This window comes from Mauremys reevesii, linkage group 2, assembly GCF_016161935.1.
Source record: "Mauremys reevesii isolate NIE-2019 linkage group 2, ASM1616193v1, whole genome shotgun sequence".
Classification (NCBI taxonomy): domain Eukaryota; kingdom Metazoa; phylum Chordata; order Testudines; family Geoemydidae; genus Mauremys; species Mauremys reevesii.
In genome coordinates this window covers 74,085,297-74,102,971 of record NC_052624.1, presented here as the reverse complement: position 1 = coordinate 74,102,971, position 17,675 = coordinate 74,085,297, and the positions used below count along the sequence as shown (strand labels likewise).

The window sequence follows — 17,675 nt, the reverse complement described above, 5'->3', positions numbered from 1 at the left end:
TTTGGACTCTCAGTCCCTGTTAGCAATAGAGAATTCAGTATTGTTTGGTATAAATGACAAATACGAAGAAATTAAAAGTTTGCTGCTTCCTACATTTAGTAAAGGAAATTATGCATTTCCCACAAAGCCTAATGCCAACTCCACAGGGATTATATTACTATTTATTGTTTTGTTTGCTCAAATAAAACACCTGTCGAGGTCAGCTATTTGAAGAATTTTTAATATACCAGTTTAACAACTACGGAGAGTCAGAAATGTTTATAGAGCCACTCCTGGTAAGATTGTTGGATTCCCCCTTGGCCCCCCAGTAGGTGCATAATGATTTAATAACAGAAACAGCATGCCCACCAACCTCTCAACTCCATATTTAAATAAAAACCTAATCTATTTGAGATCTGGGTGTCAGTCTCGACTGTTCCTTCAGCTTTCTGTGTTATGAAAGGAGAGGTAACCCTAGGATCCAGCATCCTTCCTTTATAAAGACCCGTCTTAAAGTGTCAAAAGTCAAGGAATTAAAAACAAGAGCAGCGTAAATCGCTGTCAATCATTAAAGTCTTTGATCTGCTCTTTACTTCAAAAGGCATTATGCTTTCTAAACGGAGGGATCAATCACCCTACATTAGACCTGCTGTTTAGCACCATTCTACCAGGCTGTCAAGCCTGAAGGCCAGCTAGTGGAGACGCATTTCATTTACAACAAACCAAAGGCACGTACGCGAGCAGTAAAACTGTTGTGTAACTCCACTACACAATTGCTTCCCCTTTTCGCATTTTGCAGGCTTTTCTAAAACACGACAGCCTGTCTTTTTTACAATGTTCTTGTTGGGTAGCCCACTGCTACTATTCTCCTTTGACAAGTGAAGGAGACTGGCAGCAAAGAAAATTCACATTTTCACTCTTTTGCAAGAACACAAAATATGTTGCAGGTTTGCCTCAACATGTTCACTGGTTTCTATGAGGACTAAGCAGTTTCTCAGAGTAAAATACAAGAAAAAGTGTCGTTTTCCTTCTCTCGTGCAAAATAATTACAAATATATATAGTTATTTCACTATGGAGATGATGAAATAAAACAAAACAAAAATGACCAGTGTTTGCTTTCAGAAATGGCTAATGGGCACTCAGGATATCATCTATATCTGCTCGGTTATACAGTATATTTCATTTGGGACCAGATCCTGCCATCCCTACCCTGAAAGGAGTACACTGAAACCCACTACAATGAGCCTTCTTGTGCGGAATTGGATAAAATGCAACATGATGTACATGGCAGAATCAAGCCCATGAGTGGAATGCCCTTTCTCAGAATAGCTGGTACGTATCCTAGGAAACAGCTCAATCCTAATGATAGTGAATGGAAATAACTGCTTGATAACAGAGACAAAATTGGCAGAAAACCTGTTTAATAAGGATGCATTTGATCAGTGGGGCAAGGGGTCAAGTGATGTTTAATCCCCTTTTGAATAGGATGGAATTTTCAAATTAGGCTGGTCCTAATATAGAAATTAGGGTTGGAGTCTCTTGCCCTTACTCATGTTGTGTAGTATCTTACATCATAAGATGTCCCTTTGATTTAATGGAGAACTCTCTTGAGGAAAGGTACAAATCCCATTAAGACCGGTAGGGGCAGAATCTTGTCTTTAACAAATAGAGATTCAAAGTAGTAGGAGTAAAGGTCAGAGACGAAACAGAGTGAATATCATTGCTATTCTTGTACTTTTATTTGTCAGTATTTTATCTCGTTTCAAGGACCAGATTCGCTGGTATTCTCCAGATGCTTTGCATCACTCCAGCAATGCAGAGCAGCTGTAAACTCAGCTCCTCGGGCCAGTTAAGCTGGGTTAGCAGCTGCTTTGCATTGCTGGAGCAGCACAGAGCAACCAGAGTGTGCCCATGAACTTGGCCCATAGTCTTTAAAAGGCACATTTTATTTTAAAAATAGCCTTTCATCTTATGACTGTTGCTTAACTGGGACTGTCACTTGTCCATGAGGGTTTCCTCATTAAGAGGAATAGAGTGAACTAAGAAAAATGTAAGATTTCACATGCACATAATCTTGAGGCAGAATTTAGTAACTTTACCTAATCTTGCCAAAAAAAAAAAAAAAAGGTGGGAAATCTTGTTATATTGGCAATGATATTGTCTCATTTCCAAATCTGATTTTAAGCAGTCGTCATTGCAAAGTGTCAATGCAAGCTGTACAGGCCAACCCACTGTTGTTTAGAGCTGTGAGAGCTTAGAAATCAATGTATGGAAATAAAGACAGACAGTTGCACCTTGGGCAGACATGAAATAGGAAGAAAAATACCCTTCCCAAAATACCCTCCCATTCAGCTAATGCAAAGTAAGTGGGGTTATGGTAGCTTCCAAATGTCGATCGCAGTGCTTGCTTCACTCGCTTTCAATATCATACACATGCAAAAGCTTCGTGTGCTCATGCACCGCACTACATTAGGATTATCTGAGCAATTAAACATGTGCTATGTTGTTGCTTTCTCACCTTGTTATTACTTCATTTGTCATCTGGAAGGAGCTGATGCTCATATACTGCTAAGCTCTCAGGAACCACAGCTACTCATTTCCCCTAGAGCACTCAAGTGAAAAACAAGCTGCAATCCAGAGCTAGTATTTTCTTCAAATCGAATTCCATAAGGATGGTTGAGAAGCAGCTCTCTGAGAAGCGCTCTCTCCCCACCCTTCGTAGGATAGCTATGAAAATAGTTAACAAAATAGGCTTGATTCTGATCTTACACCAAGGTGACTCCATTGACTTCAAGGGAGTTACTTCTAATTTACAGCAGTGGGACTGAGGTAAAAAAGATACTTGCTGGCTTGCTATAGTTTCCCTTCTCTGCTTCACTTGATTCATCCTTGATAGGTTACAGGAAGTTTCAACTTGTGTAAAGGCTGGTCAACACCTAAAACTTCAGTCGACCTAACTATATCACCCAAGACTGTGAAAAAATAGATACAGCTCGAATTCTTCCATCGACCTAGCTGCCACCTCTCGGAGAGATGGATTTACTACAGTGACGCAAAAAACACTCCCATCTCATTAGTAAGTGGTTACGCAACAGTGCGTAGTTGCAACTGTGCCGCTGTAGCACTTGCAGTGTAGACATACCCTAAACTACCTTTGTATTGCAGTTAGGCTTCAAAATGCTGAACGCCAGTTTCAAACAAGGGATTCTTCAATGACATTTTTCATCCCTGCATGTTCCTGTCATATTGATTACAACACAAAACAAAGAAGTGGGACATATTAGGCCAGTCAGTTCAGCTGCTCAGACCTCCATGTCTTGATTATGTGTCATTCCTGCTTGGTGTCACAGCAATGCCATACCAATTTCCCAGTAATGTAAAGAAAAGGAATATGGAAACTTGAACACACACAATATCAAAATAATAATACTTTTTTGAATAAAATCTATTATTCGTATGTCCTTTTGCAGGTTGTGTCAATGCAATGACTACAGTACATGTAGCACTGAGTTACACAGCTTGAGAATAACATGATTCTGCACGTTACATTTCCCTGGCAATTTCAATCATAATATGGTTTCACTGCTGCATGCAATTTCTGTTCCCAACATCAAGTGATAGAACTTGCAGAATCAATGCCATATGCCTTGGTTTGCACAGAGTAGTAATTATTCTGTCACAACCACCTGCAAGTCCTGGGTACATGACACCATGTCTTTGGCGCTTCAATGGCTCAGTCCTGCCATCGAGCTCGATGTGGATGACAGCAATCAAAGGGGAGGCAGAGCCATCACTAACACACCTGCTGCAATTGCAACAATTTAACAACCAAAAAAGCTAACAAAAAAAATAAAGCTGACCACAAGAAAATTCCATTTTCTGGAGTCTTTATTCTACAGCGAAATAAACTAGGGTGGGGGAAATCTGTAGTTATATTATTTCAGCTGGAGTATGATTCTTGCCACAACCTCCATCCACAAAGCATATCTGCCCCAGAAGTTTCAAAACCCACTATATCATATCCCCTCCTACAGATAACAACCCAGGCCCTTCTATTTGCTTATATTACTCATCCTGGATGAGTTGTAGTGCTCTATTTTTCCTTTTCCACAGATAAGACATTTACATAGCCATGTTTGAGTTAGTTTCAGTAGAGATAAAGGAAGCCAGTGAAAAGCCTAATTCCTCTGTGGAAGAGTTAATCAATTTCACCTACCTAGCCCCCTCTCCCTTGCCCACTTTCACATACAAGGCACACCAGGCCAAACAGGTAAAACTAACTAGGAACTTGTAAGCTTATTAAAGAAAGGGACTCGTATAGAGCTGGGCAAATTCTTTTTGGTGTAGAGTTTATTTGCCAAAAAACTATTCAGGTGGAAGGCAGAGAATTCTGAAAAACGTCAAAATGTTTTGTTTCAATATTTTCAAAATGAAACATTTCTAATTTTTCTTGTGAAATGACATTTAATTCAGAAATGTATGTACATTTAACTAAAAAAGGGTTTAAAAAATCCCCTAAGTAAACAAAATGTTTAATTGGGCCCCAAACAAAATTACAGTATTTTGTTTCAGCAAAACCTCCACTAATATTGTCATGTTGGGTCAATCCAAAGTGAAGATTGATTTTTTCGGTTTGAGGGCTGAAACAAAAAAGAGTTATTTGCCCAGCTTTGTTCAGGTATAGAATATTGATATCTCCCTTCTAAATTAGTAGCTCTCTGGGCTACTCAGTAGGCAGGGTAAGTTGGTTTGGTTGCTTAGCTGGTGCAAGTGACTCACTATTAGGAGGTCTATGCCATCTTAATACCAGGCTCATAATCATGGTATTTGAGTGTCTTACACTGAACATCACTATTACACAATAAGCCTGCAGCATAGTTTCCACTGTACTTCTGAAACAGTTAGGGGATAACCACTCTCTCTTATTTTCTCCTTTCCTCAGTGAAGGGCTCAGCATCCTGGGGCAACATGAACACTCAACAGGAGTCAAACTGCTTACCCCACACTTGCATTGACTTTTGCTGGCATATTTCTGAAGCAGTGTTGACTTCAATCTCTAAGGAATTAGGATCTTGCCTTTCCCTGGACTTCCTGTACTCGGGATGAAGGAGTTGGTATAAAGAAAAAGACCAGGCCACAACACCAGGAAAATAAGACCTTTGTTTGGCATATGCCCTGGGCAGAGGTCACAGAGAATTCACAGTTTTATACCCATCCTTTCTCCTCCCTATTATCAAAAATGAAAAGAAACATAGTGGGAGAAAAATCAGTTTAAATTATAAACTTTAATTTGAGCACCATGGAGGTACCATGTGTCACAGATCCTAGCAAGTGCCTCTTCATGGACTCCCACTAGGTTTCCACGTGTCTGCACTCTGGATCCCCTGAGATGTGTTGAGCTTCTAGCGCCTTACTCCCAGAACAGCAGCCCGAAGGTCTGAAGCTTTACAGTTTAACTTTCAGTGGCACACAGCAAGTCTGAAGCAGTCAACACACACGCAAACACGCTTTGCCCAGTTTAACACCTTTATGCTCTTTTATACTTAATCCTGTAAAGGGGAGTACTGATCATACAAAACTATAAACATGACCCACATGCCCCTTCCCTTGGGAGTCTTTAGGAACCATTGGTGTCCATGCTGGCTGTTGAGTGCTAGCAAGTCTCTCTCCCTCATGGAGCCCCTTATCCAGCTTGTGACCTTGCTCTCTTCTGCCCAATACTTCCTCTTCCTGTCCAGCTCCCTCTGTTCCTGTGTGTTTTTTTATTTAAACCCCTCTTGGTCATATGGTCTTTTTTGTTCTACCCCTGGTAAATTTCCACTGCTCCTAGCTTCCCCCCTCCCTTCAAGGTGTCGTACTAAAATTATATTTTCAAGGCTTGGTCTCCTTTTAGTTTACCTTTTGTAAAGGTTAAGGACCACCATTAACCTTAAGTATTTCCCATTGTCCATGTCTCACATGTCTCTGCTCCAGGACCTGTCAGCAAGGAGGGGACCCACTTACATATAGGCAGGCTCGGAAAAAATCATTTTTTTAATATATCTATGATTGATGATATCAATGATTATTTTAAAGATTTTTAATTTTTTAATGTATTTAAATGTTCACAGATGTGGGAATATATGTGGGTGTCAGATGATTATTTATTGACAGTAGACATTGAGCTATAAAAAGTTAAAGCTTTATAGCCATTAAAGCACAAATTGTCCACTTCACATGGTAGAATATACAAAGTAAATATGCTTCAACTAAACTCAAAATAAGTTCTCAAGCAGCATTCTTCTTACTTTGCCTAACTGTAAATTTCAGTGATCACAGATGGAAATAATTTTTCATCTGGTTTTGGGTTTATAGTGAAACAAGTTTACAGTTAAAAATCTAATACATCCAAGCCTACATACCGGCATTCATGGTATACTTCACTCAAAATTCATGAATTGTACAGACGTAGTCCCAATTAATCGCACCAAGTGAATGAAAACATTTATCCCATTATTCTGTTTACATTAAAACTCCTTTTTCAAACACTTAAACTTGCAAGTTCTTTTAATGAAATATTAACATTCCTTTAATACAGGAAATTCCATAAAAACCTAGGTAGAAAAAAGAAATTTAATAAAGTGAATATATTCAGCAAGCTCTGCTCCTTGCTAGGACAATAAGAGACACTGCGAGCGTGGTCACTTTTTACCACAGCTCCATACCTTTCCTATGTCTGCTCCGTGAGGAATAGGGATGCGAGCTCTGCAACTCTATAACTTGATAATAGCTAGAGAAGAGTTTAAAAGTTGGAGTGGCCGAGTTTTATTTTTTCTTATTGGCCACTCTGCAGCTTTTCAAACTTCTGTAATTTTTCAAAAGTTAGAGTACCAAAGGAAAAATGGAGAGTGGGAAACATGCTTTGGAAATAATTCCTTTTATTTCACTCAGTGGCTAAAAACAAGGGGGGGAGAAAAAAATAAAATTTTAAATTTCAGAAATTCAAAATTTTGAAATGCCAACATTTTTTGACAAAAGATTTTATGATTTTTTTTAAATGAAAAATGGTTTTGTTTTGAACTGCAAAATGGACACAGCTTCAAAATGGCGCCCTTTCCCCCCACCAGTTTTTGACCAGCTCTAGTGAAAAGGTGGAAATAGTATCTGTGGAAATAGGATGTACAGCACACCTTGATCAACTGAACCCCACTCTTCACATTTTATTATGATTCTGCTGTTCTATAAAAAGAACTGTGATTTCTGCCTTCAACTCATGAAGTTTTGCCCTTATCCAAAATGGCCACCATCTCCAATTACTGTTCATGGGACTGAAGTCGCATGCTTTTCTCAGCAAGACTCTAACCATCATAGGTAAAAGTGAGGCTTCCTGTTACAAAGATGAATGCCATCTCCCATTGTTTCCGATGGGACTGAATTCAGGATGATCTCAGGAAAGTTGGTGGCCCCTTCTTCCTCATATGAGAGGCCTGGCTGGGATGTAGATACTCGGAATGAGACTGCAGGGGACAGCAGGTAGGAGGAGTGTGTTAGGAAACAGACAGGGGACTATGAGCCTGAGACATGTGAGTGAAGAGGCAATTACACTGTAAGCCACTAGAGGGCAGGAACTGTCTTTTTGTTCTGTGTCTGTATGGTACTTTGCCCCATGGGACCCTGGTCTATGACTAGGGCTCCTATGCTACAGTAATAAATAAAATAAACTAATAAACTAATAAATAATAATAAATACATTGAGGGGAAGTACAGGAAAATATGGGGGTGATGTAGGGAGACTGATGGTGGTGCAGGCAGGCAGATTGGAACAGTGCAAGGGAATGTGAGGCACAGGAGGCAGACTGGGATGTAAAAAGACCGCAGGAGTCCTGGGGACTGTGGAGAGCAGGAGGCATAAGAACATAAGAACGGCCGTCCCAGGTCAGACCAAAGGTCCATCTAGCCCAGTATCTGAGGCAGACTGGGGGTACACACCAAGAGAAATGATAGCGGTTCAGGGGAATGTGGAGTGCAAGAGGCAGACTGCAGGGGTGTGTGGGGATTAGGAGGCAAGCTGAGGGCAGTGCAGGGAGCAAGAGGAGATATAGGGCGCCACAGAGGGCAACGGCCTGGCAGAGAAGAAGAATATGGTAGATAGGAGACCGTGAATGGAAAAGGAGGAAAATGGGGGGGGAGGCAAATGAAATTGACATCTATGACTTCTCCTTTTATACACTGATACAAACAAGTTACCTATTATACTACAGATGTTAGTTTCTACCCTTATACTTGTACCTGCTAGTTCGAACAAAACATCTTTATCCATTATCCTATCATAATTAGTTAGGGAGGTAGATACAGGCGGATAGAATGGCAGCTCCTTAAATCCCAGGGGTTAGGTCAGTGTATACGGAGTTCTTTTTAAGCAGTGACTGCATTTTAATTTTACTCCTGGGGGAATTCTGCACCAAAAAATAAAAAATTCTGCATCACAAAATTAAAAAACTCTGCACACAATATTTTAAAATTCTGCAAAAATCTGCATATTTTATTTGTCAAAATAACACAATATAATCACACCAGTTTCAGTTATGTTGGTAATTTATTTCAAAATACCTGTCAGCAAGTACAGTATGTCTGTAACAATACAGACAACAAAGATGATTCAGGAAATGTTTTTTGACAAATAGATTCCTTACTAGGCATATTAATACTGAACTCTGAGTAATAATAAATTTAAACTACAATATAGAAATATATTTTCCGCACCCCTCGGAAGCAAGGCAAAGGCTTGGTGGAGTCAGGGGTAACAGAGGAGCTGAGGGAGAGGAAGTAATTGCTGGGAAGGAGCCTGGATGTGAACTTGAGGGTTGTTGGGTCTGGGTGGGAAAAGTATGGAACAAGTTTTTTGAGATGCGTGGAGGAATTGTTATGCATACCCTGGCTGACCCCTAGCCTCTCCCATTCAGTCAAGCACATCTGTCTCTGTCCCCATGTGTCCCTTCACCCTCTTCCCCCAACCTCATGCCCCCACTCAGTCACTGCCCTTTCTCCATATGTCCCTGCATCCCCCATCCCCATGTGTCCTTGTCCCATCCCTGTGTGCCCCTGCATCCTCTCCCCACTGTCCATATGTGGCCCTGCACCTCCACTCCCATTCAGCCCCTTCCCCAGTCTGTCCTCCCCCCAGCCTGTGACACCACCCCAGCAGCCCCATGCTATCGGTTCCCCCCATATCCCCTGTCTCCTGACCTGGCCCCACCCGGTGCTGTGAAGAAGGCAGCCTCTTCTCTTCCCTTGCCTATCACAGCTGGGGCTCACCCTGGAGCCGCTGCTTTGTTCAAGCACCACAGTGGTCCCTGATGGCCAAAAGGCGTAACTGCGGCAACTTTCTGGCAGAAGTTATTTTCTGTGGGGAAAAAAAATTATGTGTAGCACATTAATTGTGCGCCTTTGCAGTGGTGGAGAATTCCCCCAGGAGAATAATTTGTATATTTAAGGTTGAATTTTGAACCTGACATGATTACATACAACTTGGGGGTGGGTGGTTCCCTCTTTCAGGGGAAGAAAAGTCAAAATGCAGGTGGAAAAACAATGATTTTTGTTAACCTCAGGATTTCTCAATGAATCTCATCATTTGCGGGAGTCTGGTTCGTGATTTTGGACACCTGGGCTTGCCGGTACTGAAACCTCCAGTTTGTACTTTCTTATCTGAGTGAGTACTGCAAGACATACAATTATTTGACAGCATAAGTACAGCACTGATATATTTACAGGTAAAGAACATATACACCGTAAAATGTACAGCGAGCATTTTGATAAGCTAAAAGTTTAGGCTCACAAAAAAGTGTTCCAGTTGCTGGGGGAAACTGTGTGAGACAAAACTATGTCTACCCTATGCTGCAGTATAGACTATGGGATGTGAATTACAGAGCGAACCAAAAACCTAGTGCACTAACTGCCCCATGTAGACACTGCTGACACGAACAAACAGATATCTAGTTCATGTTAACATAGTCTACTTTCAAACAGGACTAAATTAACACAAACTAGATATCTTTTAGTTCGGGCCAGCAGCATCCACAGAGGGCAGACAGTACTCAACACTTTGGTGCACGCCGCAGTTAACATGCTGGTAGTCCCTACTGCAGTACAGCATAGATAAGCCCAAAGACAACATCTGTCAAGTGACCTGCCAGGATATAGAGCTGTTTCAGGTGGCAGACACTGCAATTCTATTCATGTTCACTATGTATTCTTTAGTTCCAGTGTCAGCATTCCTTCTACCATCTTGCTAACCTGCAACAACGCCGACTGGAGGAGAATGAAAGGATGACTACCTGATAGCATGATGCAAGGTGCACAAATCACTCAGCACCATTCATAACTGTAGCAGTGTCCATTATCTCCAAACTACATTTGTAGAGAACTTTTTTTCTGCACTTTAAAGATGCAGTCTCTCTCTCTAGAGATGACCATCCTTGGCTGAGGCTGAGGTTGGTGTATATGTGTAATGCTTTGTGTTACTCGGAGCTCTGCAGACCAGCTTTAAACCAAATCCCTAGTGCTATAATTAGAATAATTGGTATGTCCAATGAAATAGCTTTAATTTTACAGGAATTTGACAAAGCCTTGGTGCTTTTCTTTCAAGAGGCCATGTAAAATTCCCTAATTGTGAAAGGATGTTCCTTTGTCATTTTTCTTAGTTAAGTTTGAGAAATGCACCTTGGATGCTAGAACAACAACAACCATCAGATATGTAACAACACTGAGGGAACTGTACTGTCTGCAACTGAAAACAATTATAGACAATCTATAAAATGCAGCTACTGTAATTTCTGTTTCATGAAGACTTTCTGTAAACAAGTAATATGTTTTCTGTGAAGTTGTAGTTTTAGTTAAAGAAAATGTGCAGGCTATAGTATGTATTTACTCTTAGAAGAAGACTGTGCTTATACAATCGACTGGCATTATATGTTTGTTCAAAACTGCATACAAATCTGGGTTTGATTATTCAAAACACTAACGAGAATTTTTAAAAAATCAGTTTTGTTCTTGAACCCCAATCCTCCAAACACAATCTTCTCAGCTCCAAAGTAAATGCATTTTATCTAGACGTGGGCAAATAACTGATATTTCAGTTCACTGGCAATTCTGAAAAATGGGGAAAAAATTCATTTTGAGCCAAACTGAATTTGAAAATAGGAAAAAATTCAGCAAATCAAAAAAAATCAGTTTCAGGTCAAACATTATGAATTGCCACTAAGAATATAAATGAATCATCATTGGACCAGGGAAATGAGTGGGAATGACTCTAGAAGCCCAGTGGTTAGAGTATACAGCTAGGATATGGGAGACCCCTGTTCAAGTCCCTGCTCCAGTGACTAATTATTTGTGTAACAATTTCAAAAGAAAAGGTTGAGGGATCCATCAGAATAACCCACAGATCAGTGGCTGGGGCATTCTCCTACAATGCAGAAGATCCAAGTTCAAAATCCTTCTCTACATCAGGCAGAGAGGGGAACTGAACCCAGGTTTCCCACATTCCAGGTGAGTGTTCCAACCACTGGTCTGAAAGTTAGGCAGCACAACTATCACTTTCTGTTCATTCTACAAAGTCTACAGCATACATCTAAAATTAAAGCATTTTCACACTAGCATCATTCCCCACTTTTAGCTTAGAACCACTGAGCATGTGGTCATTGGGCCTGACAAGAATAGGCTTAATGCATGCTTATGCAAGGCACCACTTCGACATCAGTCCTGTATTGCACATAGGGTGGGAGAGACTTCCACACTGTTATCCACCTTAGTATTGTAGGCCTTGCTGGAGCTCTAGGCATAACTAGTAGTGTGAACTGAAGGCTGTGAACCAAAGTACACCTGGCCTAGGCAAAACAACAACACACTAGGTATTAGCTAACACCAAAAAAGCACATCCCTGACTGGAGAGGATGGTACAAAAACACACAGCTCTCTCAAATAACTCCATAACACATTGCTAAGAGATGGTACAAGAACACACCGACCCCTCGAAAGATAAGGATGGGATGACAGGATAATGGATAAGGATGTTTTGTTCGAACTAGCAGGTAAAAGGGTGGAAACTAACAGCGTATGGAGTATAATACGTAACTTGTTAGTATCAGCGTATAAAAGGAGAAATCATAGGCGGGGCAACTTTGTGCTCGCCGAGGGGTCAGGATCCTGGTGCCTTAGCTGAGTGGGTACCTTGTCGTGGGCATACATGTGTTAGTGTACCTGTAGCTCCTATGGGGCTAGCTTTGTTGAGAATAAATCTGGCTGAGCGCCCTCACCACCGAACCAAGCCTGTGATCTTTCTTATGATGAACATCAAAATCTGCTGAGTTAACATGCTGCACTGTCTGCTAGTGCAGCTGACATCGGAGCTCCAAGAACAGCAACACTGGCAGCAATGACAATGCTACAGCAGCAGCAATATTCCTCAGCACTAACAAGAAGGACCACAACGGGAGAGTGAAACTCCCATCCCTTCCCTACATCAATGATCAAGATGGAGAGGTTGACCTGTTGTTCAAAGATGCAGCGTTGCCAACCTTGCAACACTGTAATCCTAAAAGCATGGTGATTTGGGGGCAGATTTTTGTGGTTGTTTGTGATCACGTAATCAACCACAAGCAGCTCAGGAACTTTGCTTGAGCTTCCTGAAGTCCTGACCTCAGCTCTCAAGCAAGTGCTTACAATAGCAGCATGCTGTGCATTCCAAGCACACGCAGCATAGTAGGGCTGCCTCATCCCTTCACTGACATTACTCTCCCCCTCCTCATTACAACATAAAGGCAAGGAGTAAATGTAGATAGGAGCCCAAGAGAAGGTCACTTCTATATAAGCTGGAGACGGGGCTGGTGGTAAAGCTTGCAGGAGAGAAGAGGATGAAGGCTGCTGGAGTCTATCATTGGGGCAGGAGTGGAAATTGGGGTGGGCCAGTCACTGGAACCTGCTCATGGGGAATCTGATGTACAAGAGAACCAGGGATGGGTTGGGGCAGTGGGAGGGAGAGAAGAGAGGAGCACTCAAGGATAGGGGTTGGGGCACTCAAAGCAGTGGGAGAGAGGCAAAATCAGAGAGCAGAGGCATAGGGCAATTTGCATTTTTGCATCCATTGTCATTTGAATTTTCATCCTGCAGATGTCACATACTTCCTTAAAAAACAGCACTTGGAACAAAAACATGAATAATTTTTCTTTAACAAAATACCATGACATTTTGACCAACTTAATGATTTTTTAACTCTTTGGGTCAGGACTACAGCAGATGTGTGCAGATTTGTACTCATGAGGGCTAGCCCGTACCACCACTCACCATTGCCTGTGCTCCCATGGTCACATTACTAGTTTTTGCGCGCTTGCTGACTGAGAGCTAGCACAAGTATGTATAGTTGAACTGGGAATCACACCCCCAACTCCAAATGTAGATATTAGCAGAAAAAGGGCTCTGATGGCTTCCTACTCCATACTGAGGGACACAATCCCAGAAGGAGGAGGAATCCAAGCGCACTGGAGCATTCCATCTGAAATGCACTGATTCAAAAAAAATTCAAGAAAACATCTGGAACCTTTTGTCAAAGAAAGGGAGAGTTAAGTTCTTAACAATCCTGGAAGAGCTGCCCTTGATCTGCTCGTAAAACACCCACTTACTTCACAGGAGTTCCAGGAACCTACTATTGCACTAAGTTGTGCAATAATCAGGTTGTTGGGAGCTATTGGTCCAAGGATAAAGATATCACCCACAATTAGCTCCTTTCTGGCAGTCTTAACAGAGAGGCCAACAACTGAATAAACCTGGAGACAGAACAAACCTCACCCTTTCATGGCGATTCCTTTGGGCCAGAGCTGAGGACAATTGGCACCGTGGGGGAGAAGCCTGCGCTTGTGCTTCACACATCGTCTCTCTTCTGTGGGTAAACAGAGGACTGCTGTTGCTATGCCTTTTATTCTCTCCCCTTTCACCAGCACTAAATTCACGTGCTCCAATAAATATTTAGGCTCCTGGCAGTTTGCATTTTCTTTCACTTTAACATAATAGTCTTCTGAAAACTTTGTTTTTTAAAATGCAACAAAGAATTGAAGGAGAAAATGAGGGAATCTCCTTATTGTAGCTACTATTTTCTCACTTGTAAAAAAGGAAAAATCCCAACCCCTATCCTTCTTCCTCAGCCTAACTGAATTTGAATCTTATTCACAGTGACAATGGCCCTGACAATGTGAAAAAGCATGTAGTATTCAATAAACGCTAATAAAAGGCAGTGGTCCAGGAATCTAATGATGCGTGTGGAATACCGACACTTAAGTTTCATAATATAACTCTACTATTCATGAGGCCAACTACATATAATGACAAGGAATTTCTATTGAACTTTACAGCATGGCAGTGGGCAACACAAAACTTTCCCTCAGATAGCGTCTTAATGGCAACTGCACTGCACTAAGCCAAACCCCACAGAAAACTCCCTTTTCTGTGTTCAGTTTAGCATTAACCTGAGCAGTGCTTATATTTTAGTTCAGAAAGTATATGCAACTTACACACGCGCACAACCACCATAAAACAGAGAATGAAAAAATCCTTTGCTATTTGTGGTATTACTTCTTTGTTTTTAACAGGCACTAAAAGCTGCCAATAAAATGCCATATATGTTTTGGCAACATTCTAATTAACAGTGAATGGTCATTCTAAATAAGAACATATAAATGACTCTTGTATGGTGGCCACAAAAATACTTACTTTTTTAAAATGAGAAAACAGGTGCACTGTGGAACACTTTTAGTCTTTAGGTTGCCTCTTCCTCCCAGTTTTTATTAAGGAGCAAAAGATGAAACATTCCACATTGCTGTTTTTTCAGCCACAAAATATGCAATACATGAAGAATGCACAAAATGTATGTATAAATCCCTAAATATTTTAGAATAGACATTTTCTATTTAATTCATGAGTCTGTGCATCTGTTATTTCACTAAATTTATATTTCCTTTTTGACACAGCCAAAAATCTTTGTTTTGTAGAGAGAAGAATGTACAGAGGTAAATCAATTTAATTAGAAGTTAAACTATTCAAATAGATTATTTTCAATAAACTGAGCTTGTCCTGTTCCTTCTGTCTTATACGTATCAGAGCCAGGCAGTAAAAACTATTTCTTGCTTTAGACAATGTTTATTCTTGTTCATTAAATAAAAGCAAATACCATTCCATTGTCCCCACTATGGTTAGGGCACTAAGGGGAGTGAAAATACGACAAACACTTATCAAAGAGAATCAGATTAAAATATACAAATTATGCTTATATATCTTGTAATCTAATTCCAAAAATATGAGCCACTGACTCCTCCACAGTTGGGACTGATCTTCAGCAGTCTGACATGTTCCTCTGCTGTGATGTTTGATCCAGTAACTAGGCCACTAGGCTGCACCACTCAGACCCTTTTAAGATTTAAGACATTTTTAGACTTCATCACAATCTGTCCCCTAGATTACATGGTGGTATTGTTGGTGCATACAAGGTCCTTCTATGGATCCCTGTCAGGGACAGCGTACTTCAAGATCTCCCTTTGAGACAGAAATTCAAAGCTACATAGACAGAAACAGAGGGCTACACTATCACCCAACGAAGCTGCGACAGGTATGAAATGGCAGTTCTACTTTGAAAGACTGCTATCCAAACCTTTTGTAACTTTCAAAGAAGTCTGGTACAGGTTTGGTTCGAAGAATGAGCTAAGACTCAGCTCATTTTTTATTTTAGTTAAAATGGGCCATGCAACCCCTTTTTCAGATGAAAAGGATCTCACATAATGAAACACAGTATTATTTTAACTAAGGATAGAAGAAAGGAATATAAACAGCTTCTAGTACTACCCCTATATGATGAGAGCTATACCAGAAATTCAGGCAGATGAAGAAAAACAACCAGACATCTGCAGTCAGTTATTCAAATTGGCTATTTTGCCATTTTCTTGTTGCAAATTGCCACTCATTTATGGTCACATTTATCTATTTTAGGTTTTTTCCCCATCTAGTGCCTACCACGATCACATTTAAGCACTCAATAGCAGTACGAAGTTAATCTAGCTAAGAACAATTTTAGCCGTCCCCATTGTAGCAATATTTTATAGAATGATTTTGTCCCCTAAGATTGAAGTCAGAATTATGCAAGCAGGCATGCACCTTATGATCTTTTCTTTAAAACTAACAAACAAACAAAGCTTTCTCCCTGAAAGTGGAATAATCTCAAACCCTTTCACAACACAGACACCCGAGTGAGTGCAGTGCTAGGCTACACTGCCATTTTCTCACAACACACTAAGGTGCTTTTCTTTTCCACAGCTTAAACAATGCTATTGCTTTTAATGTGACTCCAAAACCTGGATATGATTTGAATTTACCCATTTCTAACATAAACATGAATAAATCCTGAAAAGCATGAGGTTTGCCAGACACTGGCCATGTACTGGTTATCTCATAAAAACAACAGACCATCACCAGGCTCCCTTGTAACCAACGACTTTGGGTACAAGTGCATTTTTTGTAAAATGAACTGCACTACACTTGCTTCAAGAAAGATTTTGAACGCTCTGAAGCCTGTAGAGCCCAATTTACTATTTTTATTGGGCTCCTACTGTTGTAAGCAGGGGAAAAAACACTACAAAGAATATTCATAGTCACTGTTTCCATGGCTCAAAGCCTTTTGAAACATTATCACAACACTTCAGCTGACATAGTCAGTGGTTATGAAGAACCGCTGTTTCAATAACAATAGTAATGCTGATAATGCTAGACTTTCTAATGGCATCTTATACACCATGACTTCGGGGCACTGTACTTGAAAGTGCCTCATTCAGTGAGAAGATGCATTGCATGTGATACCATCAATGGTAATAATTTTGGGTTCAGAATGAAAGCTTTTAAACAAACAAACACGAATCCTCAAGATAATTACATTCAAATGAAAACAGAAAACAAAGAATTGAATTAAATGCATATGCTTTAAAACAAATATGGGGATGCAGTCTGTAGTTTTTAATATTAGTACAATAGAACCTCAGTTATGAACACCTCAGGAATGGAGGTGGTTTGTAACTCTGTAACGTTCATAACTCTGAACAAAATGTTATGGTTGTTCTTTCAAAAGTTTACAACTGAACATTGACTTAATACATCTTTGAAACTTTACTACGCAGAAGAAAAATGCTGCTTTTAACCATCTTAATTTAAATGAAACAAGCACAGAAACAGTTTCCTTACTTTGTCAATTTTTTTTAAACTTCCACTTTATTTTTTAGTAGTTTACGTTTAAAACAGTATTGTACTGCACGGTATTTGTTTTGGGGTTTTTTGTCTCTGCTGCCTGATTGCATACTTCCAGTTCCAAATGAGGTGTGTGGCCGACCAGTCAGTTTATTAGTCTGGCGTCCTGAGGTCCTTCTGTAATCCATTCTTGGTGCCTAATCTTTCCACTTTATATATAGTAATACAATTAACCGTAAATTACTTAGGAATGTAATGGATTGTCTGTCACTTGCAGACCAAGTCAAAATGGAATATCTTTCTAAAATATATGCAATAGCTCAACCTGAAGGGATGGGCTTGATGCAGAAATTATTGGCCAAGCTTTCGTGGCTTGTATGTTATGCAGAAAGTCAGACAAGATGATCATATGGTCCCTCTGGCATTCAAAAACAACAACACTGAA

At 40.4% G+C, this 17,675-nt stretch overlaps 1 protein-coding gene across 15 annotated transcripts in view; it reads right to left on the bottom strand.

Annotated features, from left to right (window-relative positions):
* RBMS3 (RNA binding motif single stranded interacting protein 3) overlaps positions 1-17,675 on the bottom strand; it is a 904,530-nt gene that overhangs the window by 215,315 nt on the left and 671,540 nt on the right. The gene's annotated exons all lie outside the window — the stretch shown is intronic.